The sequence below is a fragment of the Panthera tigris genome, chromosome A1 (genome assembly GCF_018350195.1).
Source record: "Panthera tigris isolate Pti1 chromosome A1, P.tigris_Pti1_mat1.1, whole genome shotgun sequence".
Classification (NCBI taxonomy): Eukaryota; Metazoa; Chordata; class Mammalia; order Carnivora; family Felidae; genus Panthera; species Panthera tigris.
In genome coordinates, this window is record NC_056660.1 from 215,635,760 (window position 1) to 215,662,302 (window position 26,543).

A 26,543-nucleotide genomic window follows, 5' to 3' on the forward strand; every position below is an offset into this window, starting at 1 on the left:
CTATAAAAAGGGGAACAGAGGGAGATTTTACACACATTGTGGAGAAAGCCATGTGAAAAATGGGGCATAGAGAGACTTACAGATGTTGGCCTTGAAGGTTGGAGTGATGGCACGTCAGAAATGGGAAAATTCAAGGACTGGATTCTCCTGTAGAGCCTCTGAGGGAGGGTGGCCCTTCTCACACTGTGATTCTGGTTAAGCGATACTGATTTTGAACCTCTGGCTTCCAGAACTGTGAGATAATAAATGCAATACATTTTGGTTATTTTAAGCCAAGCTCCTGATAAACTGTTTCAGCAGGTTCAGAAAACTAAGGGGACTAATGTTTATTTAAAATCCAATTCTTCCAAAAAAAATAAAAATCCACTTCTTCCACCAAAGAAACAGTACCAATAGAAGATGTACATGTAAACACACACACACACACACACACACACACACACACACACACAAACTGGTATAACCACACTTTGGGAAACTGGCATGTTCTGCTAATGTATAGTATACATACACCTATCAAAAGATTCAGCAATTTCACTCTTAAGTATGCATATGTCAAGATGAAGATATAGAAAGATAAAGACACGAATAGATATAAAGAGAATGAGAGAGACGGGAAAACACAGAAAGACATCTTTATTGCGAGGTATTGGCTTATTCAATAGTTGGGGGAATGCTACGCATGCCTAAAATCTGTAGTCAGGCTGTCAACAAAAGCAAACTGGAGCTCTGGGGCATAAGCTAAAGCTTCAGCCCCCAGGCAGCAGTCTTCTTCCTTCCAAGAAACCTCAAGGCTCTTAAGGCTTTTCTGCTAATGGAATCTGGCCCACAAAGATTATCTAGGATAATCCCTTTATAGTCAAGTGGTTAAAGAATATCATTTTTAAGATTAAAGAAGAATCACTGGGGCACTTGGCTGGCTCAGTCGGTAGAAGACCAACTCTTCACCTTGAGGTTGTGAGTTTGAGCCCACATTGGGTGTAGAGATTACTAAAAAAAAAAAAAAAAACAAACAAACAGGTAAAATAAAATAAACTTAAGAAAAGAATCCCATCTACAAAATACCGCATAGAGTAGTGTTTGAACAACTGGGAAGTATAGCCTGGCCCAGTTAATACATAAAACTATCACACGTGGTAAAAAATCAATACGTATTAGTTTGCTAGAGCTGCCTTAACAAAATACTATGGATTGGATGGTTTAAACAATAGAAATCTATTTCCTTATAGTCTCGGAAGCTGGAAGTCCAAGATCAAGGTGACCCACATTTGGTTTCTCCTGTGGCCTTGTTCATCACCTTGCAAATAGTCACTTACTTGATAAGTCCTTTTCGCTGTGTGCGTGTCCCAGTGATTATTTCCTCTATGCCCTAATCTCTTCTTATAAGGATACCAGTCTGACACGACCCAACCTCAGGACTTCATTTTAACTTAATTACCTCTTTAAAAGCCGTATCTTCAAATACAGTCAGTCACATTCTAAGGTACTCGCGTTAATACTTCAACGTACAAATTTTGGGAAAACACAATTGAATCTATAAGAATACTTTTTTTCCATTGAAGTATTCTGATTTAAAACATATGCAGTAGTGGTATTTTTTTTTTAATGAACTTCTGCCTTCAATTTATCAATGTACAAGTGAATTTTATCTATAATATTCTTTTTTTCTGTGATTTTTTTTTATTGTAAAGCTTATGGTAGAATCAAAGAATGAACATTGAAATTTTTAGCTATCTCTATGCTCTACAGCAAGTCAAGAAACAAAGCAATGTTCCGTTGTATTTTCAGGTTCTGAAATACTTGAAAACTACAGTCTTTGAAGATTTATTATAATTAATCAGTAGGAAGAACTATTTGTATCTGCTCTTTATGAATGTATATTGTTGACTATGTATACAAAAATCCACTTTCTTTTTCTAGAATCAAATTCAATAATTTATATTTCTATTTAAAATGATCTTTTTTATTTTCACAATAAGTTGATATAAATTTTAATGATTTTCCCGTGTATTCTCATTTCTTCTGGATTGGTATTTTAGCCTCCTTTTCTACCATATCATGTATTTATGTTATGTCTTTTTTCTCAATTGGTAAAATTTTCCAATAATTTGTATAATTTTTTATACATATGCCTTTTGATAACTGATTGATTCTTCCCCTTATGCCCCACAACTCATTTTATTTGTTAATTCCTTTCTTTTTTTTCTTTTTATATAGACTATTTTAATAAAGAATACAGTATGTTTAAGCCAAACAATAAATAACGCAAGGAGAAATGAAATGATAAATAAGAACCACCATGTATCGATCTCCTAATTCAAAACTTATTTTAGCAAACTCTTTGGTATCTATCAGTAAACACATTATTTTTATTTACCTTGAAAAAATATCTTCTACACCATGTTATTTCATAATATTTTTATTAAAAATGTTATTTTACAAAATATGTTTACATAACATTCTTTACACACTATGATTTATTATTTGGTTTTAAAAAATGATTTAGTTGCACATTTCCTAGTTTAGATATTAATGCCCGAAAAAGTTTCTTCCTGTCACAAATAATGCTATAGTAAACACACTGTGCATATTATTTCCTGCTCAGATTTGTATTTGATGAAAGATATGTGCATTTAAATCTTGCTAGATAACGCATGATAACAAAAACAAAGAATGAATCATTACCATCCAAAACTAGGAAAATAATTATTCTTATGTTATCTTCTTGTTTGAATGTATAGTTCATTTATTTCTTAGTTTTTAGTCACTTCTTTAGACATGGATGCCCTGGAAATTGTTTTTTATTATATTTGTATTTATTGGATCATAATCCATATGATTTCATTTTTATCCAAGTTTAGTGAGATTTTTCTTAGTGTGTAAAACATCATCAATGTTTGAATAGATTGTTATTCATATATGGGGCACATATATTATAGATTAAAATATATAAAAGATATATTTAACTACAAGTAAAATCAAGTTTTATTATGATATAATATTCCCTTGTTTTGTTCCTATTAGTTGTTTGTTTGCTTTGTTGTGTTTGGACAGAACTGTTTCCAAATTTGAAAATATTTATTTTCTATTTTTTCTTTCACTTTTTAGAATACTTTCCTCATGCACATAAATGCTAGACCATTTTAGGCTTATGCATTTCTGATGTTTTACTAACATTCTACAAACCTCTTTGTCAGGCAGCTTTTAGACAACAGGTTTGAGCCCTGGAAATTTAATCAAAGCAGAGGGGCCAAAATGATGCCAACCCCCTGGCTGACTACAGGCCCATCAGGTGACCCACCCCAAAATACCCCTGGGCCCTAACTGACCAATGGGTTATTTGCAACCAGGCTCAGTTACCAACATTCCATACATTGCCATACCTCCTCATCTTCCCTCTTTAAAATCAGGTCCCACCTACTGCCTCCTTGTGGACAGTCTCCCTCAGGTGTCCCGCCCACCACTCTGAGGTATTGAATAAACTTCTATCTCCTGTGTTCTGCTTTGGCTGAATCCTTTCATTCTCTACACCACCAGCTTCCACCCAACCCATCGCCCCACATTTGGGGGCCCCCATCCAATCAGAAGAGACACCACATTAAGACACCACACCCTTGATGTTTTATTTTTACCAGAAATTCTATTTTGACTAACTCGTATTGAAGATACGGTTTTCATGTCACTTAAAGTTTCTGGGTATGAATCTGGAGATCATATTATTTTTAAATGTTTTGAAAGTTTTTGATGTATCCAATGTAAATATTGTAGTATACTTTTAAAATGGCCAGTCTAAGAAAATTTGTCACTTAATACAAGTAGTAAATCAACCCACAATGATTGCAATCCATAATATATTTAGTCTTATATCTGATTTTCACTTAAATTCTTCTGTTTGTGTTTTTATTCCCTTTGTTTCTGCATTTTCTTGTATTTCATCCTAAAAACTTTTTTAGAAATGCATTTCTTAATTATGGTTCCTATTTTCCCTAGATCTTAAAAATGTCAGTCTTTTCTTTACAAATTATAATCTAATTTAAGTAATCCTGTCTAAATTAAAAACAACTTTAACAGCAACATAGACATGTATTTATTGCATATATTCTTGGTAAAACAAAGAGCAACAAAAATATCAATATGCATAACTTCTCCTATAACACGGCAATATATTTTGCATGGATTTTCTTGATCCCTCTGTCCACCATATCTCTACACCCAAAGTTTGATCCTATCATCTAAAATATCTCTTATTGTCTATAAACTCATCCTACATATACAAATACTTCCAACAACCTGAAAGTTGGTAAGTGATAAAAATGCTGAATAAATTCTAATACATACATATAAATAAATAAATAAATAAATAAATAAATAAATATTACACAGTTTTTAGATGTGACTTGCATGTTCTTCCTGGAGTGATTGTTGTTTAAGTGTCAGAGTACTGTTAACCCTTTGATTCCAACTTTTATAGAAACAACAGGGGCGCCTGGGTGGCTCAGTCGGTTAAGCGTCCGACTTTGGTTCAGGTCATGATCTCACGGTCCATGAGTTCAAGTCCCGCCTTGGGCTCTGTGCTGACAGTTCAGAACCTGAAGCCTGCTTCAGATTCTGCGTCTCCCTCTCTATCTGACCCTCCCCCATTCATGCTCTGTCTCTCTCTGTCTCAAAAATAAATAAACATTAAAAAAAAATTTAAAAAATAATAAAAAAGAAAAAAAAGAAACAACAAACATATCTACTATGTGTATATGTGTATATTTTTGTACGGGTGCATGATATCTTTTTAAATTCATAAGGAGAGCCATAGTAGATTGCAAAATGGACAATACATATATGTTGCTGGAAGAGACAAGAGAACACTGTATTTCTGCAGTTCAGTTAAGCATGTATTATTTTGCAGTTCAAGCAGAGAGTAAATTTAGTCTTCCACTTTTTTTTTTCTATTCAGACCTCCACAATGGTGAAGGCAATCTTCTTTACCCAGTCTACTGATTCAAAGGCTAATCTCTTACAGAAACACCCTCACAGACACAGTCAGAAATAATGTTTCAGCAGCTACGCAGACATCCCTTATCCACATAAAATTAACCATCACAATTTAACATTAGTTGTGTCTTCCTAGTTTAAAAATTTATTTTGTGTGTCTATATTTGTTGCTATTATATGAATTCATTTTCAATTTTTCTGGGAGTATCTATATGATTAATTTTATTTTGAAAAAATGGGCATTAAGGAGGGCAATTGTGATGAGCACTGGGTGTTTTCTGTAAGCGATGAATCACTAAATTCTTTTCCTGAAACTAATATTACTCTATATGTTAACTAACTGGAATTTAAATAAAAACTTGTAACTTCAAAAAAATATGCAGTTTATTTTTGAATTTTCTTCAATGTTAGTATTTTGGTTTTTATAATTATAACTAGATATATAATTATTTTTATAATATTTTTTCTTACAACACTTACACAAGTTGCTATATGTTTTGGAGAGTGGGACCATCCATCAATATTTTTTTATCACCTCATCAGATAATAAGGAAAATGTGAATTCATTCAAGTATAAATATTCCTTTTTGTAGAAGTTTGTAGAATTTTATTATTAATTTGACTATTAATTTCATCAATCTAAACATTAACATTAAATATTTTTCTTTTTCAAACAGTGAATGCAGTTTTATTTTACTGATTTCTGGTTGTTATAATTATGCATTTGAGTTACATGCAGCTTTCCTGATGCATCAGAAGGAAGAGACCTTTCTATGGCAATGGTCAGAATTCATCCTGGGCACCTCCCAGCTTCTCTCTCCAGATGCAAAACCCTCTCTGAGGAACTATGTTCTTCCATTTCTTTAGAGACGTATCCTTACTAATTTATTCTGGGATAAACACTATAGTTGTCGAAAACGAGAAGAGATAACTGACACAGCATTGAGGAAATTCATACCTGACTACAAGACACCCTCCTGTAGTTTCCCAGAACATGTTTCTTGATTTGCGCATTTGGGAACATTTGAAATCTCTCTATTTTGAAGTTTCTTCATTTTGTCCATAACGTGCTGTGGAAGTTTCAGATTAGGTTTGTCACGTAAAGGCAATATCTTGCTGTCTTTATAACCTCCAGAAATACCTCAATTTTATTCTTCCAAAGATATCCTCTTGGCTTCTCAAGAGCTCCCAGGCTTTAATTCATTTATTTACTTTATTTTGTGGTTATTCTGTAATTTCAATGTGATTTTAGAAGGAAGAAGAAATGAACACATGTCATTAGTCACTTTGAACCCCAAAATCTTACATCGTTTTAATGTAATATCGCAGTGAGGGAACAGAAAAAGGAGTTAACGGCAGTCAGAGGTTAGGGTATGACTACAGTTCTCTGAATTATATTGCATTTATGTAAATAGCAGCTAATATTTAATCCCTATTAGAATGAGTTTCATATTCTGAAATGTGATTACTTTAAACTTTATTATAATTAATTTTAATGAAATTATATACCAGTTTTCTGCAATCCAGCTTTCCAGTAATCAAACTCAAAGATATGATTAATGTACATATATTAAAAGTGCTTTTAAAAAATTAAACAAGAAAAAATACACTAATAAAGTAGATGTAGATTTTATTAGTAAATAAAGTCTGTTGGTTTCAAATAAATTACAACTGGGTATTTCCTAGAATTTAAATTGAACATAGACTAGAAATCCCGTAGAGAATGTAACTTTACTTCATAAGCTAACATGGTGATTTTTACAATTTGTAACTGGGATGTGAGTGAAAACTCACTTGGGTTTCTTTTTAACATGTGCATGCGTTCTAGATCCCCTTCCCCAAATATGCTAATGTGGTGCCCAAGAAACTAAGTTCCTGACAAGAATCTCCAGGTGGGTTCTGCTGAGAGACTCTCTTCAAGCACAGTATGTACTCATTTTGCCACTCAAAGGCTCCCCAGAAATCGATCCTCAGATTTGTAATGCTGCAGTGGTACTAACTATAATAGCAGTAATAGTACTAATAACAATAACAAGGAAACACAAATCAGTTGTTTTATACTTATCAGGCGATGTGCTATAAATATTAATGATTTGCTCTAATCTTTCTTCCTCTTTCTTTCTTTCTTTCTTTCTTTCTTTCATTTATTTAGAGAGCATGCGAATGGGCAGAGAGAGAGAGAGAGAGAGACAAAGAGAGAGAGAAAGAGAGAGAATTTTAAGCAGATTCCATGCTCAGCACAGAGTCTGATGTGGGGCTCGATTTCACGACCCTGGGTCCATGACCTGAACCCAGATCAAGAGTCCGACGCTCAACCAACTGAGCCACCCCGGGACCCATCCTAATCTTTATTTTAAAAAATCAAAGAGTTTCTACTGATGAAATTCACATCTCTGATAAAGACTTCAGTCTAAGAAAGAGGAAGTTACCTGTCTGCTGTCCTGTAGGTAGCAAGTGGCAGTGCTCTCTGACACCAGAGACTCCTCTCAGAGTCCTCCTTGCTAGACAGTTCTATCTGAAGTCAGAATATAATAGTGAAATTTAAAAATATATATTTCACATAATTACTATGCATCATGTTAGTGTATCACATGACTAACAGAGAAATGCCTTTATTATATTGATTTTTTTTCCATGTAAGAACAGGTATTCGTTTCCATTTATTTTAATGTCCTTTTAAGACTTTAATAATGCTTCTTCCGTTGAATACCTAAAAATTTATGAATATTTCTTTTCTTTAAGTTTATTTATTTATTTTTGAGGAGAGGTAGAGAGAACATGTGAGTGAAGGAGGGCAAGAGTGAAAGAGAGACAGAAAGAACGAGAGAGAACCCTAAGCAGGCTCCACACTGTCAGCCTCGGAGCCCGATATGGGGCTCAAACCCATGAGCTGTGGTATCATGACCTGAGCTGAAATCAAGAGTTGTACACTTAACCAAATGAGCCACCCAGGCACCCCTAAAAATTTCTGAATATTTCTAAGTATTTCTATACATTTTATTTTTGTTCTATTCAAACAAGAGATTTTTTTTTCCCATGACTATTAATTCTCATTAGGAAAAGCATTTTTGATGTGAAATTAAATCTCCAAATGATTTAACAAATTTCTTCTTATTTTTATTTTTGCTGTGTTACTAGAATTTCCAGATGAAACTCCTGGAAACTTTGAAAAGTTTGCACTACTCATCTGGTAGTTATGCCTCTCATATAATCATATGTTATTTGAATAAATAATACTATCCAAGAATTGTGTCTGGCATTCTGATCAATGATTGAATTAAAAAGAAAACAAAACCTTGTCTCATGAAGCTTACAATCTAATGGAAATATCAGGCATTGGTCAAATAATCATACAAAAATATAATTCCAACCTGTATAACTTAAGCAAACACACGGGAAGTTTTTTTTTGTTTGTTTTTTGTTTTTGTTTTAATGTTTATTTATTTTTGACAGACAGAGACAGAGCATGAGCAGGGTAGAGGCAGAGAGAGAGAGGGAGAGACACAGAATCTGAAGCAGGTTTCATGCTCTGAGCTGTCAGCACAGAGCCTGATGAGGGGCTTGAACTCATGAACCATAAGATAATGACCTGAGCCAAAGTCAGAGGCTTAACTGACTGAGCCACCCAGGAGCCCCTTTAAACACATGGGAAGTCTTGACAATGTCTTGTAAAGGTGATGTGATTAGCAGTTTAGATTTTAATAAGGAGCTGCAGTTAAAAAGAAGAAGCATTAGAGAAGAGACTTTTATACAGGCCGTACTATTTGCAAGCTCCAGACATGAGGGAAAATATGACCTAGCCCACAAAGGAGGACGCGATAGGAGAGTATATTATCTATTGCTGTGTAAGAAATTATCCTCAAATTTAATGGCTTCAAATGAGAAATATGTATTTTCTAGAAGTTTTTAGGAGTCAAAAATCGGAGTGTGAGTTAGTTGAATGCCTCTGTCTCAAGGTCTATCCTGAAATTATAGTCAAGCCATTGGCCAGCTGAGGCGATGGTCAATCGTAAAGCCTCAAGGTGAAAAGCTAGGATGAATCCACTTACAAGCCCATTTATATGGTCCTTTGCAGGCTTCAATCTCTTCCCATGTGAGCCTCCCACAGGGCTGCTCCTGAGCAAACACAAGAGAGTGTGAAAGAGAGCACCCAACATGGCAGCCAGTCTTTCTACAGCCTAATCTTGGAAATAACAACCCATCCCTTCTGCTATATTCTGCATGTTAGAAACGGCTCCGTAAATCCAGTCCCCACCACCCACAGCTTCCCCTCTACACTCGCACACGCTGTATCATTCAGATCTTCTCCACCTTGCTATCTCTTGTTTCTGTTTCCAGGGTGACCATAAACTCTGACCGAGCACAGAATCTTCATGTGTGCACAACCTGACGGTACCTTGCAAAATGCCCATGTTGTGCTCCCCCCACCTCCTGAGGACTCTCTGTGAAAGCTGGTAGAAGGCCTCATTTGGCCCATTCACTTACGCGATCTGATAACGTGTGGGAGTTAAGGCTCCGTGCGGTAAACTTTAGCAAATAGGTTTCAGTAATTTGTGGTAAATTCATTCTTATCTCTCCTTTCTAATAGAAGGATCAGAAATGAAGTCACTCTGAGCTCTTAAGAGTCATAATGGTATTCTGCGATTTTTCAATTATCCACATTTGTATTGGCTCTCCCTCCTTCCCCGCCTCCCCCCACTTCGTCCCTTGCCTCTGCTTCCTTAGAATTGAACACTACTTCTGTGACTCAGGCTCAGCCCTTTGGAAAGAGTATGCTACCAGTTGATACTTAGAATGCTAATATTCAGGGTGGGATTTTGGAAGCCGATTTTCCACCAACTAAAAGCGGTAAGAACGTCAGGTGGTGCAACTACTAAGGCTTTTACTGGAATTTGGAGGAGATGAGGTAGAAGGTGAAGAATTGAGACATGTAGGGGCTTAGGTACTCAAGCACATAACAACCAAAAAATGTTAAGCATCGTGAGGTGGATTGGCTTTTTTTCAACTGCCTATATAATAAAGGATTGTATACAGCTAGTATTTGTTCTTTGACAAGGGAAGGCTGGGAGTGGGGGGGGCATATTTAATTTTTTTAAGTTTATTCATTTTGAGAGAGGGAGGTGGGGGGTGGGGGCAGAAAGAGAAGGAGAGAATCCCAAGTAAGCTCTGCACTGACAGAGCAGAGCCCGATGCCCGGCTGGAACTCATGAACCTTGAGATCATGACCTGAACCGAAATCAAGAGTCAGACGCGTAACGGACTGAGCCACCCAGGTGCCCCTAATTTTCAAAAATGTTAATTTATTTCTGAGAGAGAGAGAGAGCACTAGCGGGAGGGAGACAGAACCTGAAGCAAGCTCGTGCTGTCAGCACAAAGGCTGATTTGGGGCCGAACCCACAAACTGTGAGATCACGACCTGAGCCAAAGTCAGAACCTCAACCGACTGAGCCACCTAGGTGCCCCTACAGCTATTGTTTATAAGTCAAATTTTAGTATAAAAATCTCTGATGTTCAGGAACTAAAAGTTTACATTCATATATCTTTTACCTAGCGTGTCCAGATTTCATTATTTGCTATATATAATCCTTATCTCCTACTACCTACCTAAACATATCCACTTACAACAATACACATCTTGAATCACATACTTATTATTTGAAACTAAGTTTCTGATACTTCACACTTAAATATTAGAGCATGCATTTCCTTTCAATAAAAGACATTCTATCTAGCTCGGTAAAATTATCACACTCAGAGTGGAAGAGAGCCAAAGCATAAGAGACTCTTAAAAACTGAGAACAAACTGAGGGTTGATGGGGGGTGGGAGGGAGGGGAGGGTGGGTGATGGGTATTGAGGAGGGCACCTTTTGGGATGAGCGCTGGGTGTTGTATGGAAACCAATTTGACAATAAACTTCATATATTGAAAAAAAAACGAAAAAAAATTGTCACACTCAGAAAATTTAGCACTGATACATAAGCATGTTCTTTGTCAAGTATGTCATGGAGTTTGTATACTAATTTCCCCCAAATATCCAACTGGCTATCTTTCATAGATATTTGTATTTGTTTGTTTTTGACCCAAGATCTAGCAAAGCACTACAGATTGGATTTGTGAGTTCTGTCTCCCTTGTCTCGTCTACTGTAGCACAGCCCCACCCCCTTTTGTTTGTATAACGTGGAGGTTTCTGAAGTTGTGGCCATGCAGATTTTCTTCATTTACTATCAAGTCCCAGGAATGGACTTGACTAAGGGCTTCAAATCCATCACTCTCAAACCCATGTCTGTGATGGCACTGAGGTCACAGGCTGTCCGTAGGGCAAATTCCTCAAAGACGTGGATTCTGTTTAGAACTGATGTTATCAGTACTGCTGTCCTCTTAATTCCCATTCTTAATACTGGCAGCTTTTCATTCTTCCTGCAGAAAATTCTGTTGTTGTCACTGTAACAACAGGCTTATCAATGTTATCAAACTTTGCAAAGAGTATCCCTTCACTTGCATTGAATTTGTCTATTTTCTTCTGTTTCCAATGTCATTAATTTCTTCTCCAGCCTTTATTATTTCCTTCTTTCTACTTGCTTTGGATTTAATTTGCCTACGTTTCTTTAAATTTATTAAGATTTCTTTAAATTTATTAAGATAAGGAGTGCCTGGGTGGCTCAGTCAGTAAAGTGTCTGACTTCAACTCCGGTCACGATCTCACGACTTCAAGCCCCACATAGGCTCTGTGCTGACAGCTCAGAGCCTGGAGCCTACTTGGGATTCTGTGTCTCCCTCTCTCTGTGTGCCTCCCCCACTTGCATTCTGTCTCTCTCTCTAAATAAATAAACGTTAAAAAAATTTAAATTTCTTAAGATAAAACATTAGATTATTGGTCTGGGACTCTAGTCCTTTCTAATGTAAATATTTAATACTATAAATTATCCTGAAAGCACTATTTTGGCTGTATCCCACATATTTTTATATGTTGTATTTTTACTTATATTAAATTCAAAATTTTTAAAATTGGGATATTTAATTTCCAAATAGTTGAGGAGTTTTCAGCTATTTTTTGATTATTGATTTATAATTCAGGTCCATTATACAATTAGAATGTAGTTGCTATGATTCCTAGTCTTTGAAATTGGGTGTTTGGTTGTTTCAATGGCCTATTATATGGTGTATCTTAATGAATGTTCAACATGTCCTTGAAAAGAATGTGTGTTCTGCTGTTGTTGGGTGGCTTGTTCTACAAATATCAACTAGGACTATTTGGTTGATAACATTCAAGTCTTCTCTACTCTTACTGATTATCTATTTGTTCTAGCAATTATGGAGAAAGGATTGTTGAAGTCTCTGTTCATTTTTCTAGCATCCATTTTTGCCTCTTTATGTTGATGCCCTGTTATGAAGGACATATGCATCTGGGGTCATGATGTCGTCTTGAAGAACTGACTCCTCATCATAATATAATGTTGCATCTCTTAACCCTGAGTATATATGTGGTTCTGAAGCTTGCTTTTTCTGACATTGATATAGCTATTCCATCTTTTTCTTGGGCGAGCGTTTGTATGGTATGTCTTTCTTTTTTTAACCCAACTTTATCATATTTCCTGTATTTCCCATAGACAACATAGAATTGGATTTTGCTATTTGATCCAATCTGACAATTGCAGTTCTTAAAAAGTTATATTTATATATTCATAGTTAATGAGACTGTGGACATAGTTGGATTAAAAATATACCAAATTGCTAGCTGCTTTCTACTCATTTCATCTATTCTTTGCATACTCTTACTCTGCCTTTTTTGGTGTAAAATCAACATTCTCTATTATATCATTTTACCTCCTCCATTGGCTTTTTACTTACATATCTTTCGTATATTTATAGTGATTTCCATAGGATTTAAATATGCAACTTTATATTTAAAAAAAAAATTATTTGAGAGAGAGAGAGCACGTGAGCAGGGGAGAAGGACAGAAAGAGAGAAAATCTCAAGCAGACCCCACGCTTGGTGTGGAGCCCAATCTCATGACCATGAGATCATGACCTGAGCCAAAATCAGGAGTCCAACGCCTAACCGACTGAGCCACCCAGGCGCCTCTACAGCTTTATATTTTTAATCAATCTGTTTTTACCTTCCAATGATATTCCACTTCACCTATCATACGAGGACCTTGAAACTGGCCTTCAAATGTCCTAAATCCAGCAGTGTTATTCCTCATTCAGATTTTGGCTTTTGTTTTGTAGATGAGGAGGATGTGTGTTGAGGGGTGTCACTGAGAAGACGTGACTGCCCGTTGACCCAGGAGCTGGAGCCTGGGCTCTCTGAGGCTCCTTCCCCTTCCCCTGGGGGTATGGGTTCTACTTGCCTTTTCCACCACCAGAGGCTGCTCCAAGAATAGAGCTTTGAGAGAGTGATGTGGTGTTGAGAATACCTGCATCACATATGTTACTGAACCCAGTTATGGCCTCTATATAAATTTTTAATATTTGGTGGGAGGAGGGAAGTGCTGGGATCCATTAATCTTGCCACCCCAAATAAGCCTCCTATGGAAGTTCCTTTGCTTATTAAAACTGTCACCTACCAACCTGGAGTGGCTTGCCGCTTTCTTCAGACTTTCCCTGCCCTCAGCTTTAAGGGTCCAGTTTCACATTACACTCTAGAAGCACCCCGGGTGTTTATAAACCAACAATCTGAGTGAAGGTACTTGTCCCTCCCTCGCGGTTACTGTTTCCTTCCCTCGACTGCATTAGAATGGGCACATCCTAGTGAACTTTTAGACCTTTGCTCTGAGAGGCCAGTGGGGTTCATGGAGAAAGAAATTTCCAGAGCAGGCAAACTCTTTCAATTTCTTCAGTGCACAGATGTTTCAGATGGTACTTCCAGCCTACTATCACTCTTCTCCAATTTGTCAGCTACGCCAGCTCAATTCTTCTTACAAGTGTCCTGCTGTGTCTACCAATTTGGTTTTGTTTTGTATAGTTTTAAAAACTGTGTGTTTTCTGTACATAAAAGTACTATTGTGTTGTTTGGAACTTTAGTCTGTCTCCTAGGTCTCACTTTCTAAAAGACAACTTCACATCTGACTCTGACAAATTTTAAATTCTTAAATGTACTAACTTCTAGAACTTTCACATGATAGCAAATATTACACTGAAAATATTTTATGACGAAAAGCCCTTAGAATAAAATGTCCTTGGAATGCTCTAAACAATATTTTAACTTATTAAACAGAGAAGGTTTTAAACCAAAAGACCTAGTAAGTTTCTCACAAGTTGACATAGCCTTAAATACATACCTCACTAAGAATGATTGTTTCTATCATAGAACAGTCCTCTGCTGAGGTCTATTTCATTACTGAAATAGCTGAATATCAATGCATTATTGGGGGATATATAGCCACTTGTATATTCATATTGTGCAGTACACTTTATAATAAATACTCAAGGACTTTAAATTACTATAGCTAAGTGATTTACCCTTGAAATTCAAAGATTACTATTATGTATTTTGACTTTCATATTTTATACAATAGTAAGTTCATTTGGTTCAGATCTAAATATTTTCAAATGACTACAATTATCCCAGGACCAAATGGTTGGGGAAATAATTGCTTTGAATCTCATTTTTTTTATTACCCATCATCTACACTATGCCATCCAGACAAGAGAACAGTGCGGTTAAAGCATATTGTTGATTTTCTGGTTACATGACAAAATCTTATTAACATTCATTGATCTGAGGCTGATTTTTTTTTAAGTTCAAGGACAAAGACCATTGAAAGTATAAAATAGCATGATTTTAATTGTTGTTGTTTTTAGATAGCTTATGCTATAGCATTGCTATTTTTGAATGATAGTCAAAAAATGTCACATAAGTCAGATGTGTAAATATTATATAGATTAGGATATATTAGTTCAAATTTAACTTAACTGATATGTTATTGAACATAACATAACAGAAACATAACAGAAAGTCAAGTTAAAAGCTTGATTTGGGATATGCAGAGGTATGATTTGAGATAAAGCAGAAGATTATACATTCACACCATTCTACATTTCATAATATATTGGGCCTAGAATTGCCAGCACTTTTGAGATATTTGGCTTAATCACACGAAGTTAACATTAAAATTTTCAATAACTTTTCAGAATAATTAACAATTGAAAACAACATAAAATATTACTATATGATCTAGAATCTACAAATTAAAACTGAATTCCCTATCTGAAGCTTAGTGACTATTGATTCCTTCAATCCAAACAAAATGAACATTTTAGGTCACCACGGCACATAAGTTTGATTTCCCTTATTTTCTGTATTAAGTGTAAGACAAGAAATACTCAAATACTCAAATACTCTTTTGTCTGATGATAATGTCTCAGACACAACAGTGTCCACCAACCCAATCAATTCAGCGCCACTATTTTTCCTAGTTATTTTTCATCTAGAGAAAGCAATGTAGCATGGTTCCAATAATGAGATGAAAACAAGTCACTGAGTGGACCTGTTGGGAATGTTTTAAAGAATGGCCAGATTCCATGGGTACGCACTTATGCTTTTGCACTTGGGCGCTTTATCTTTTTTCTAGTCTTTTCTTTATGCTTCGAATAGTGACAGGGTGTCTAAAGCTCACAGCCATTCTATGAAGATGAGTGGTTGATATGAACACGCTAAAGATGGCGGAGAAGGAACACCAAATGCACTGGCCCTTTGATGGCTTTGGTCCGGAGCTGTATTTTTAACAGCAACTTATAACAATACCACCACCAATAAAACACCTAAGAGGCGGGATATCAGAGAGACTTTTAATGAAGAATTTCTTTTATGTTTTCCTTTGCACTCTTTCTTTGAGACAGAGCACCATTATAGAATAATATGCGCCCCAAATACTCAGTATTTATAGTTAATTTATTTAATATGCTTTCCACAAGAAGAAAAAAAAATCTCTGCTGCCTCATGTCAACTAAACAAGAATGCAAGGAATCTGACCCACACTTCTTGGTTTGAACATGGAGGAATGGGGCCAAGAGCCAAGGAAAGCCAGGAGCCTCTGAAAGCTGAAAAGGACCCCTGATTTCTAGCCAAAAGCCAACAAGAAAATGGGGATCTTAGCCCCACAACCATGAGGAAGTGAATCCCAGAAACAACTTGCATAAGCCTGAAAATGGATTTTCTCCTAGAGCCTGAAGAGAAGAACACAGCCCTGGGAACCCTTTGATTTGGGCCTTCTGAGACCCTGGGAAGCTAGACTTCAGATCTCCAGAAATGTGACATAATGTCTATGTTATTTTAAGCCCCTAAATTTGTGGTAATTTATGATAACATTATATAATATAAGAAAGCCCACTTAGGGAATTTGCAAAAATGTCCTGAAATATCAGCCTTTCAAAAGTTATTTGCATCAAATTATAATGCCTGGGTCAGAGATCAAAGCTCTGAAAACTAGGAACCTAGTTTTTAATGGAAAAAGAGAAAACAAAGCTCACAAGATGCAATCAGAGTGGACAGCATGGGGCAGTCTGGGCGTTCTCACTGAGTGGACTTCCCCATCTGACGTATGAAAAATAAATGCCACAAACCTACACTACTTTATAGCCTTCACGTTTATCAGTTTCTTAAGAAAGCTTATATAAATTAATATAATTTCGACAAAGTTGATTTTAAAAACTCTCGGATTTGAGCTATAAAGTTTACTGGGGATACAGGGAATTTACAATTATGGTTTTTTTAAAGTTTTTTGCATGTAAAAAATAGATTGGGGGAGCACCTGGCAGGCTCAGTTGGTACAGCATGTGACTCTTGACCTTAGAGTTGTGAGTTCAAGCCCTACATTGACCATGGAGCCTACTTAAAAAAAAAAACAGAAAAAAAGTGGGTTGATCAAAAGTATATAATTGCATCTATTCACTCTTTTTGTTGTTGTGTTGAAGTGCCATTCTCTTTTTTAAAAAAAGTGTAGCATGCAACTGAAATGAAAGGGTTATAGTTGATGAATTATTTATTTATATTGATGTGTTCATTCAACCCAAAAATATTAACTAATTACCTATTATGTCCAGTGATTGTTGTGCATAGATATGCCTATATTGCCATAACAGGCATATTTTGAATGTGTTCAAATTGTTTCACACACAGGAATTAAGGTTACAACATGATTAAATTTCACCTCTAAATATCTTCTAGGCGATTAAATAGTAGTAACACAGGATACAGTTAATGGTACCAGCCATTTTTTCATCACCCACTCATAGTATGAAAACATATTGATTAAAGAGCCAGTGCTTTACTTATCTGAGCTCCTCAAGCAACTAATAAGGTACCACATACATAGGCAAATAAAAATGCTATTGGAATACACTGTATTTTAATATTTATAACGTTTAAACAAGAACACGGCCAAATATATTTGTATATCTGAATAGTTGTGTTTTGCCATTTTGATAAAATTTTCAAAATAACACTGAAAAGTCAAAATTGAGTTTAGTTTCTAATTACTTGACGTCTTTCATTCTCTAAATATTACATGAGCACTTACCATGCAGTAAGTATTGTTCAAGACTTTTAGGATATGGAAGGGAACAGATAGTCTTTAAGTTTAAGAATTTCCTGGACATGTTAGAATATTTTCCAGATACAGTACCTGAAGGTACCTATTAGAAATTTATTCGAGGAAATGGCAGAAGAGGAGGTGCTTAATTCAAGGTAAGTCATTTGTTATTTGCCTGCTTGCTTATCAGAGGAAAATCAGTGAAGTTGGCTTAGGGGAAATGTCATATGATATTATCATTCAATTATTCTGAAATGGGAAATGAAATAATATTTAACATGCATACATTATATTACTGTATTATGAACAAATTAGATGTTTTTATATTGAGGTTTTTTATTTTATTTTTTTATTTTTTAGGTGAAATTTAAATTTAAAATTTATTTTTTGAAGGCATTTGAGTATTTATTGGATATTTTTGGTTTTCTTTGTTTTAAGCTTTTATTTAAATTCTAGTTAGTTACGGGGTGGCCCAGTCAGTTGACCTTGACTTCAGCTCAGGTCATGATCTCAGGATTCATGGGTTTGAGCCCTGCTTCAGGCTCTGTGCTGCCAGCTCAGAACCTGGAGCCTGCTTCGGAATCTGAGTCACCTTCTCTCTGTGCCCCTCCCCCACTAATGCTCAGTCTCTCTCTGTCTCTCAAAAATAAAAATAAATACATACATACATACATACATACATAAATATTAAATGCTAGTTAGTTAACATGTAGTGTAATATTGGTTTCAGGAGTAGAATTCAGTGATTCATCACTTACATACAACATTCAGTGCTTATCACAAGTGTCCTCCTTAATACCAATCACCCGTTTAGCCCATTCCCCACCCACTTTTCTTTTCAATGGCAGCGTATCCACGTTAATTATGAACTTTAGAAAAAATCTAAGTGGAAAAAGAGTAATGAGTTCTATTTTTTTGTTATTGAACTGGGGGAAATGTATTCCAGGCAGTATTGACAGATGCAACTTGCAAAGCTGTGAACACTCATGAAACCTGCAAACAAAGACAAGTAGTTCAGTACAGCCAGAGTACAGAGTTTTTGTAGAGAGTAATAACAAGGGTGAGTCTGAGGACCAAGCAGAAGCAAGATCACAAACGGTCTCAAACATATTGCCAAAAAGTATTTTATCTAAAACTAGACTGTGGGAAGTCCCTGACAGATGTAAATTGCAGAAGCATGACCCTATTTCCATTTCATAATAATCATACTGCCCAGCAATGAGGAGGAGGGTCACAAGGGAGGCCGGAATTTGAGTACCCGAACGAAGAGCTAACGAGCACCCAAGTTAGCCCTATGCCAGTGGAAATTGAGTGGAGGAGAGAGCTTCAAAAAAGATTTAAGACATAAAGTTGGCAAGAATTTCTGATTGATATGAAATGAAGGGAAGAGACAGCCAAAGAAAGATTCAAGAACCACCCCAATTTACCGGCTACTAAAACTTAACTCATCCCATATACTTGTATTAACTACCAATTGAGATGAAACAAAATCTTATTTATACTAAGAATTTCAAAATTAACTTAAACATTTCCTAATGAAGTGTGCTTAGAAACTATGCTTATTTCTACTTTCTTTTCTAGCACTCAAAAGCAGCCATTTTACTTTTCATGTTATCGTGATGTAAGTACCATAAGAAATGTTAATAGTAGCGTATTTCCTTCAATAAGCCTTTCTCATGTTTGAACATTTCAAAAGTTTGTGATGCTAAATAAAAAAACAAAAAAAGCTATAGTTAATTCCAAGAGGCACTATGCAATATAATATGCAATCAATACAATCTAACTGGGTTAAGAAACAAAAACATAATAGGGTTTCCCCCCCCCCCCACATACATTTCCCACTGATTTGCAGCAGCAGCAATTCATGTAAAAGCTACCATGGAATTCACTTGAGATTATTTTTCTACAATCATGTGGAAAGAATGCTGAAAGTGTATGTTTTGTTCCAAGGCGAGGATCATTTTCCTGATGACCCAGTTCAAGTAAGATGAAAAGCTGTACGTGTTAAGAATAGTCAGTGAATGTGAGTGATTCAAATCACTTATTCCTATTAAGAAGGTCACAACATGCTGCAGCACATCAAACTGCTTAGTCATTGGAGAAGCACAGTCTGTCATGAACACACTGGCTGATGTTGGGGCAGCTGGCGGCTGTCAACTAGCTATCCTGCCCATAGAAGTTTTTCTTGGATGGGAATATAAGCAGGACACCTCCCACCCATCTCTTGCTTCACATAGATCCTCTTCTCCAAACCATGTTTGGAAAGCAGCTTCTCCATAGTTCTTGTGAGTCTGTTTTTGAGGGGAAACGTATGAGAAGACAGTGGGGAGAGATACAACCACCATTGCTGCAAGTGGTCTCAGAGTACTTTTTATACTCATCTCCCTCCTTGACTCCACCAGGCTAATTTCCTCCCCATCCTTAACTATTACCACAGAACTTGGTAGCTTATCTGGCTTCATGACCTAGAACCAGCTACATAATAGTACTTCTGTGTTCAAACGTTACTAAGAATTTCGAGACATTCACAGCAGAGCAATAAGCCAAGCATGAGGTCCTTCTAAGCACAGGACCCTTCATGACTACACAGGTCAAAAGCCCATGAAGCTGACCAGGTTGTGACCCAAACCTAAATTTCCAAAGGGATTGGGACCTTGGTAATCACTCCTTTCTCTGGCTGGAGTTGCCACATCCATCCATTCACAGTTACAATTGGGTAAGCACCAAATTTTATCATGAAAATGTGTAATAAATTACTGACTTGAGCATGAAGAATTGGATTAATATAGAGATTTTCGATGGGGGCATGGTAAATTGGAGCGTAGAATTATTGAGGAAATCTAGGGATCCCTGGGTGGCTCAGTTGGTTGAGCATCCAACTTTTGGTTTAGGCTCAGGTCATGATCTCATGGCTTATGGTTTCGAGCCTCAAGTCGGGCTCCTCCTGGCAGATCAAAGTCTGCTTAGGACTCTCTCTGTCTCCTTCTCTCTCTTCCCTTCCCCCACTTATGCTCTCTCTCTCTCTCTTTCTCTCTCAAAATAAATAAATAAACTTTAAAAAAATGACAACCTCTATCTTTAAAAAAGTTTCAATATCTATGCCAGTTGAATTGTATTCCTTTAACTTTGTTTTCATTTCAGATTGGATCGTCCTGTTTCCTGTAAAGACCTAGGATTTCTGAAAAAAAAATTGAAGTTTTGTGATCACACAAACATATTCCAAAATAATTGAGTTGAAAATCGGTGTTCAAAGGTCTCACGTTCTTAGAGGAGTTGACAGCTTTTGAACAAAAAAATGGGAAAAAAAGCTTAATGGAAATATGAAAATTATTTGGTAGAGAATAAGAGCATTCTTTTTTTTTTATGGTTATTTATTTTGAGAGACAGAGAAAGAGAGTCAGAGCGAGTGCCAGCAGGAGAGAGAGAGAGAGAGAAGAGAGAATCTCAAGTACAGATCCTGACAGGGAGGGTTGAACTCACAAACCCATGGGATCATGACCTGAGCTGAAACCAAGAGTCAAACGCTTAACCTACTGAGCCACCCAGGTGTCCCTAAAAACAGTCTTTTGGAAAAATTAATATACACTGTCCACTAATAATTCATAATAAGTAATTATAAAATGACTTCTAGACACTAGGAAAAATTCTAATTGCTTTGCATACATTACATCATCATAAGATACATGCCCCCATTTTATGGATGAGGAAACAGAATGAATAAATCTATGTGAAAATATAACAGTTAGAGTCTTGGTTTTAAGATTAATCACAGTTTAGTAAACCTAATGGGTTGTTATAAACTAAACTGTTTTTTGAATCACTTACTTTTAAAATCTTATTATCATTGGGGCACCTGGGTGATTCAGTGAGTTAATCGTCCGACTTCGGCTTAGGTCATGTTCTCACAGGTTTGTGAGTTTGAGCCCTGCATCGGGCTCTCTGTGGTCAGCACAGATCCTACTTGGGACCCTCTATCCTCCTCTCTCTGCCTTTTCCTCGCTCCTTTTCTCTCTCTCTCTCTCTCTCTCTCTCTCTCTGTGAAAATAAAATAAATGAACGGAAAAAAATAAAATCTTATTATAATTATACTCGAAAAGAGAAAATACTCTTAGGTGCGCTTAGAGAGAAACATGGTCACATTTCAGGAAGTGGGTACCTTTCGGATACCCCTGAATTTTGGAATACTTTCATCACCCCCAAAGGAAATTGCACACCCTTTAACAGTGGCTCCCCCAGACCTTCCTCTTCATCACTCCTATCCGACTGATACGTTTTTCAAAACTTAAAAAAAAAAACCATGGTGCATCTTAACCTGCGGCTTCATGTTTTGTGTTTAAGCTGAGAAACACTTACTTGCTTTTAGAAGTTCATGAGAATTTTGCTTTTGAGACAACTGCAATGCCAAATATTGAGAGTTTGATACGAATGTTAAACTAAAGGTGTTATACTAGACATTATAATAAAATTCAGCTGTTTCCTCATGTAGCATGCTAAAGATGGGCTGCTTCTACATTCTAGTCCTTTAAAAATGACTCTGTACTGAATTTTTATGGCAACTGTGCATTTACCAGAAAACATAAAAGTCATGGAGAGTTCTGCCCTCGCTCACTCCTTCTCTTGTTGCTTTTCATATCAGGAGATCATGCCTCTTCAGAAATCACTGGAAGGCCTTATGTACCTTTATTTATTTATTTATTTATTTATTTATTTATTTATTTATTTTAAGTTTATGCATTTATTTTGAAAAAGAGAGAGAGAGAGAGAGAGCGTGTGCACTAGCAGGGGAGGGTCAGAGAGAGACAGAGAGAGAAAGAGTCCCAAACAGGTTCTGCAAGGGCAGCTCAGAGCCCAATGTGGGGCTCGAGCTCATGAACTATGAGATCATAACCTGAGCTGAAACCAAGAGTCAGATGCTTAACAGACTGAGCCATCCAGGTGCCCCCGCCCCCCAACCCTGCTGCCAAATTACCAGTGAAGCTACCGTGATAGATTTACAAAGAAACATTTTAGGAGTACTCATGAGAAAGAAAATTGCCTTAGGTTGTGAGGTGATAGAAAAGAAGAAAAAAGATGCAATAGAGAAGATAGGAAGTCAAGGGCGCCTGGGTGGCTTAGAAAGTTAAGCCTCCGGCTCTGGCTCAGGTCATGATCTCGGAGTTTGTGGGTTTGAGCCCTGCATTGTGTTCTGTGCTGAGAGCTCAGAGCCTGGAACCTGCTTCGGATTCTGTGTCTCCCTCTCTTTCTGCCCTCCCTTACTTTCTCTCTCTCTCTCTCCCCCTCTCTCCTAAAAATAAACATTTTTTTTTTTTTTTTAAAGAAGGGAGTGAGTCAAATTCAAAGCACTCTTGTAAGATCGACATCCATGATAGTTTAGCGCATTTTTTTTCAATATATGTTAAGATGACTATGGATTTAGGACGTACCCTACTCCCGTGCATATTGCTATTTTCAGAAAATGATGGCATATTTCATCACGGTCTCAAGAATGACTGAAATTCAAGGTGAATGTGTGACCAATCTCTCAATTTTATAGTGAGTTCTGGAAAAGTTAGCCTTGATCCCTTACTTTATACATTTCATTAAACAACTACCGATGTTTTATTATTTGTGAAGCTGGGCTTAAACTTTGCTGAGAAAGAGCAAACCTGTGTTCCTGAGTCACAATCAGAACCAAGTAACTGAAAATCCCTGACTTATTGGTGACTAGGAAGGGAGGGAGTACGTGTGTGGAAAGAGTATAAATCTTCAAGTCCCTGATAAAGAAGTGTATGCTTTTTTTCCCTCTTCGAATGCAACTGGTAGGCTCATGTTAAGCTAGTGCCCATTATCTTAAAGCGATCTTTTGTCATAGATGTTATTTATTTGTTGTTTAGAACCTTCTCACAGCCATTCAACTAAGTCCAGTGAACATTAGGAGTTTTTCCTAAGTGACAAGCAAAAATGCTGGGTTAGGAATACAAGGATTAAGAAACTTTCTATATCTTCCAGGTAATAAGAATTAAGCGATGGATATTGGCACATAAACAAAGAGTTTTGCATGAGCAAAAATAAATGCTAAAATAGAAACTTGCACCGTTACGCTTTCAAAGCTTAAAATGAGTGGTTGCCCTCCTTTTGTTTTCAAGAACTGTACACCTAAACTCAATAGTAAATGTGAGAAAAAAAGAAGAATATAAATAAATATTCAGCTAAAACTGCACGACATTAAAGTAGATGATGGGTGTTAGCCTTTTGCACCATTTCAGGTGACCTCAAGGAGATATCTGAAACAAGAACCAGAAAGCCATTTGGGCAGAGGCGTGCAGGCACTATTTTTGAGCAATCAGGTATGATAGAAACATGTATTAGGATAGCGTAACGGTCTTCCCTGTGTCTATGTGGAAATCAGGAAACCTTTTTTACAACCAAACAAATTATAGCCGATGACACACAATTATACCTTGGAGAACTGCTCACAAGCAAATATACCCCATCCCCCCTATTTTTTTGCCATCTCTGTAAGCTAACAAGCTTCGGACCAGTTCTTCAGAGCAATCTGATGTCTCCTGGGCTCTAGTCTCCATAAGATGACAAATAAAGCATGTACTAATCTATTTGGAAGTTGGCTTTTTTTTTTCAGTCAACAATTATCTGAAGGTCAAAATATGAAACATTAGCCTGTAGTATATAAGGCCAGGTTAATGGCAATGATTTTATATAATTATGTTCTTGTCTGAGGAAAGGAACAGTGAGGTAAGGCATGGAGCTGTAGGCTGTGGAGAAATCCATCCATTCCTGAAGCAAGGGTGCAAGGCCGGGTGAGTTAACCTGCCTGGTTGGAAACTTGATGTCTCCTAATTACTTGGGTGTCCTTGGCCAAGTGCTTATTTCTCTCAATCTAAGTTTCTTCATCTATAAATGTGTCTGAAAGCTTATACAAGTAATAGAAGCTTCTCTCTCTTTCTGCCCCTCCCCCACTTGCACTCTGCCTCTGTCTCTCTCAAAAAATGAATAAACATTAAAAAAATGTAAAAAAGGAAATAACTACTTTTGCTATCCCACTAATGTTTATTTGTTCATGCTGTGCATCAATTAATATTTAAAACAAGTGCCCTTTGGTATTCAAGTGACAATTTTTGCTTGTGATTATCAATGTTGACCTCTTTATATCATGATAAATTAGACATTCTTTCACGAGTTTCAACTCAGAATATTTGGTTCTAGTGAACTTTACTTCAACACTTTTAGACTTGCTACATTACAATATATCTAATTTATAGTTTTCTAGTCACTTGATGTTCAGCTACTCAAATATTGCAAGATAAAACTTAAGAATTTAGGCTTCACGTTCACTATTTCTCAAAGTTTAGACAAGCACAAGCGATTGGAGAATACTAACAAGTTTAGCCTTAGGCATGCAAAGTACCAGGGTTCACTGTCATGATTTCTTCTGGGCTGGGAGTAAAGGAAGGTGGGCAGGGAAATCATTTCTAATCTAAAGAGCTCGTCAGAGCAGAAAGGGCATTGCATGGGGATAGAGGCATAAGAGAGGACCACAATTCCCCCACTTGCTCTGTGGTTGGTTAACAGCTTTGCTACGCGTCTGGATACGTTTACCATCAGTCTCCTTGGTTGGTGATGGGGAGTCATGGATGTGGCCTCAGTGATCTGAGAGCAAGACAACTGGGCCCCTAAAAGATCTCTTTTTTTTCTGTTTCTTTCTTTTCTTGTTTTTGTTTTGTTTTGTTTTTAGAACACACGCGTGTGAGTGGGGAAATGGAGCAGAGGGAGAGAGAGACAGAGAGAGAGAGAGAGAGAGAGAGAGAGAGAGAGAGAGAATCTTAAGCCGGCTTCACACAGCGCTGAGCCCAGCGCAGGGCTCACTCCCACGACCCTGGGATCATGACCTGAGCCCAAATCAAGAATCAAAGTCCTGGGGCACCTGGGTGGCTCAGTCGGTTAAGCGCCGACTTCCCCTCAGGTCATGATCTCACGGTACGTGAGTTCGAGCCCCGAGTCGGACTCTGTGATAACAGCTCAGAGCCTGGAGCCTGTTTCAGATTCTGTGTCTCCCTCTCTCTGACCCTCCCCCGTTCATGCTCTGTCTCTCTCTGTCTCAAAAATAAATAAACGTTAAAAAAAAAATTAAAAAAAAAATCAAACTCCTGTAGAAGGATATCTTTTATAAAAGCACGAAACTTGGAGGCACCATAAATCCACAATGCAGGAAATTTAACAGGCCATGAAATGCATTCACTCACAATGTTGGAATAATTAATAACATGACGAAAGGAGGGGGCGCCTGGGAGGCTCAGTGGGTTAAGCGTCAGACTTCGGCTCAGGTCAGGACCTCGAAGTTTGTGAGTTCAAGTCCTGCCAGGGGTTCTGCGCTGACAGCTCAGAGCCTGGAGCCCTCTTCGCATTCTGTGTTTCTCTCTCTCTCTCTGCCCCTTCCAGCTCACTCTCTGTCTTTCCCTCTCTCTCAAAAATAAACATTTAAAAAAATTAAAAAAAAAAAAAAACAGGTGGAATGTGCAGCGTCTTAAAGTAAGCCTCAGAATGAATCAGAAACAGAGCCAAAATCAAGTCTTAGCTAATGCAGAAAGGGCGGGGCAGGGGGGAGGACGGGGGACATCAAGGAAAATTAGTGGTAATATGATAACGAATGGAACATGCAGGCAGGTGTCTTCACAAGTGTGTCCAATGGGAAAATATATTGCCAGACAACTATAGAAAAATGCTGTATTTATTTTTTAGAAAACTAGCATGAAAAAAGACAGAAAAGAACCAAATTTTAACAAAAACCTAATTCAAGGCACAGAAAAAAAAATTCCCATAGAGATTTATTGATAAAATATATCCAATAAACAGGAACTCAAAGTTGAAAAGAAAAATTGTGTTAAGTCCATTGAGTATAAAGCGAACCTCACACAGAACTAAGGAATGATTAGACATGCAAGGAAATGAATGGATACAGCTGAAAATAGACTCGGTGACAAAGGAAAAACTTCCAAAAGGATGTAGTTTAAAGAAATTAGGAATAAG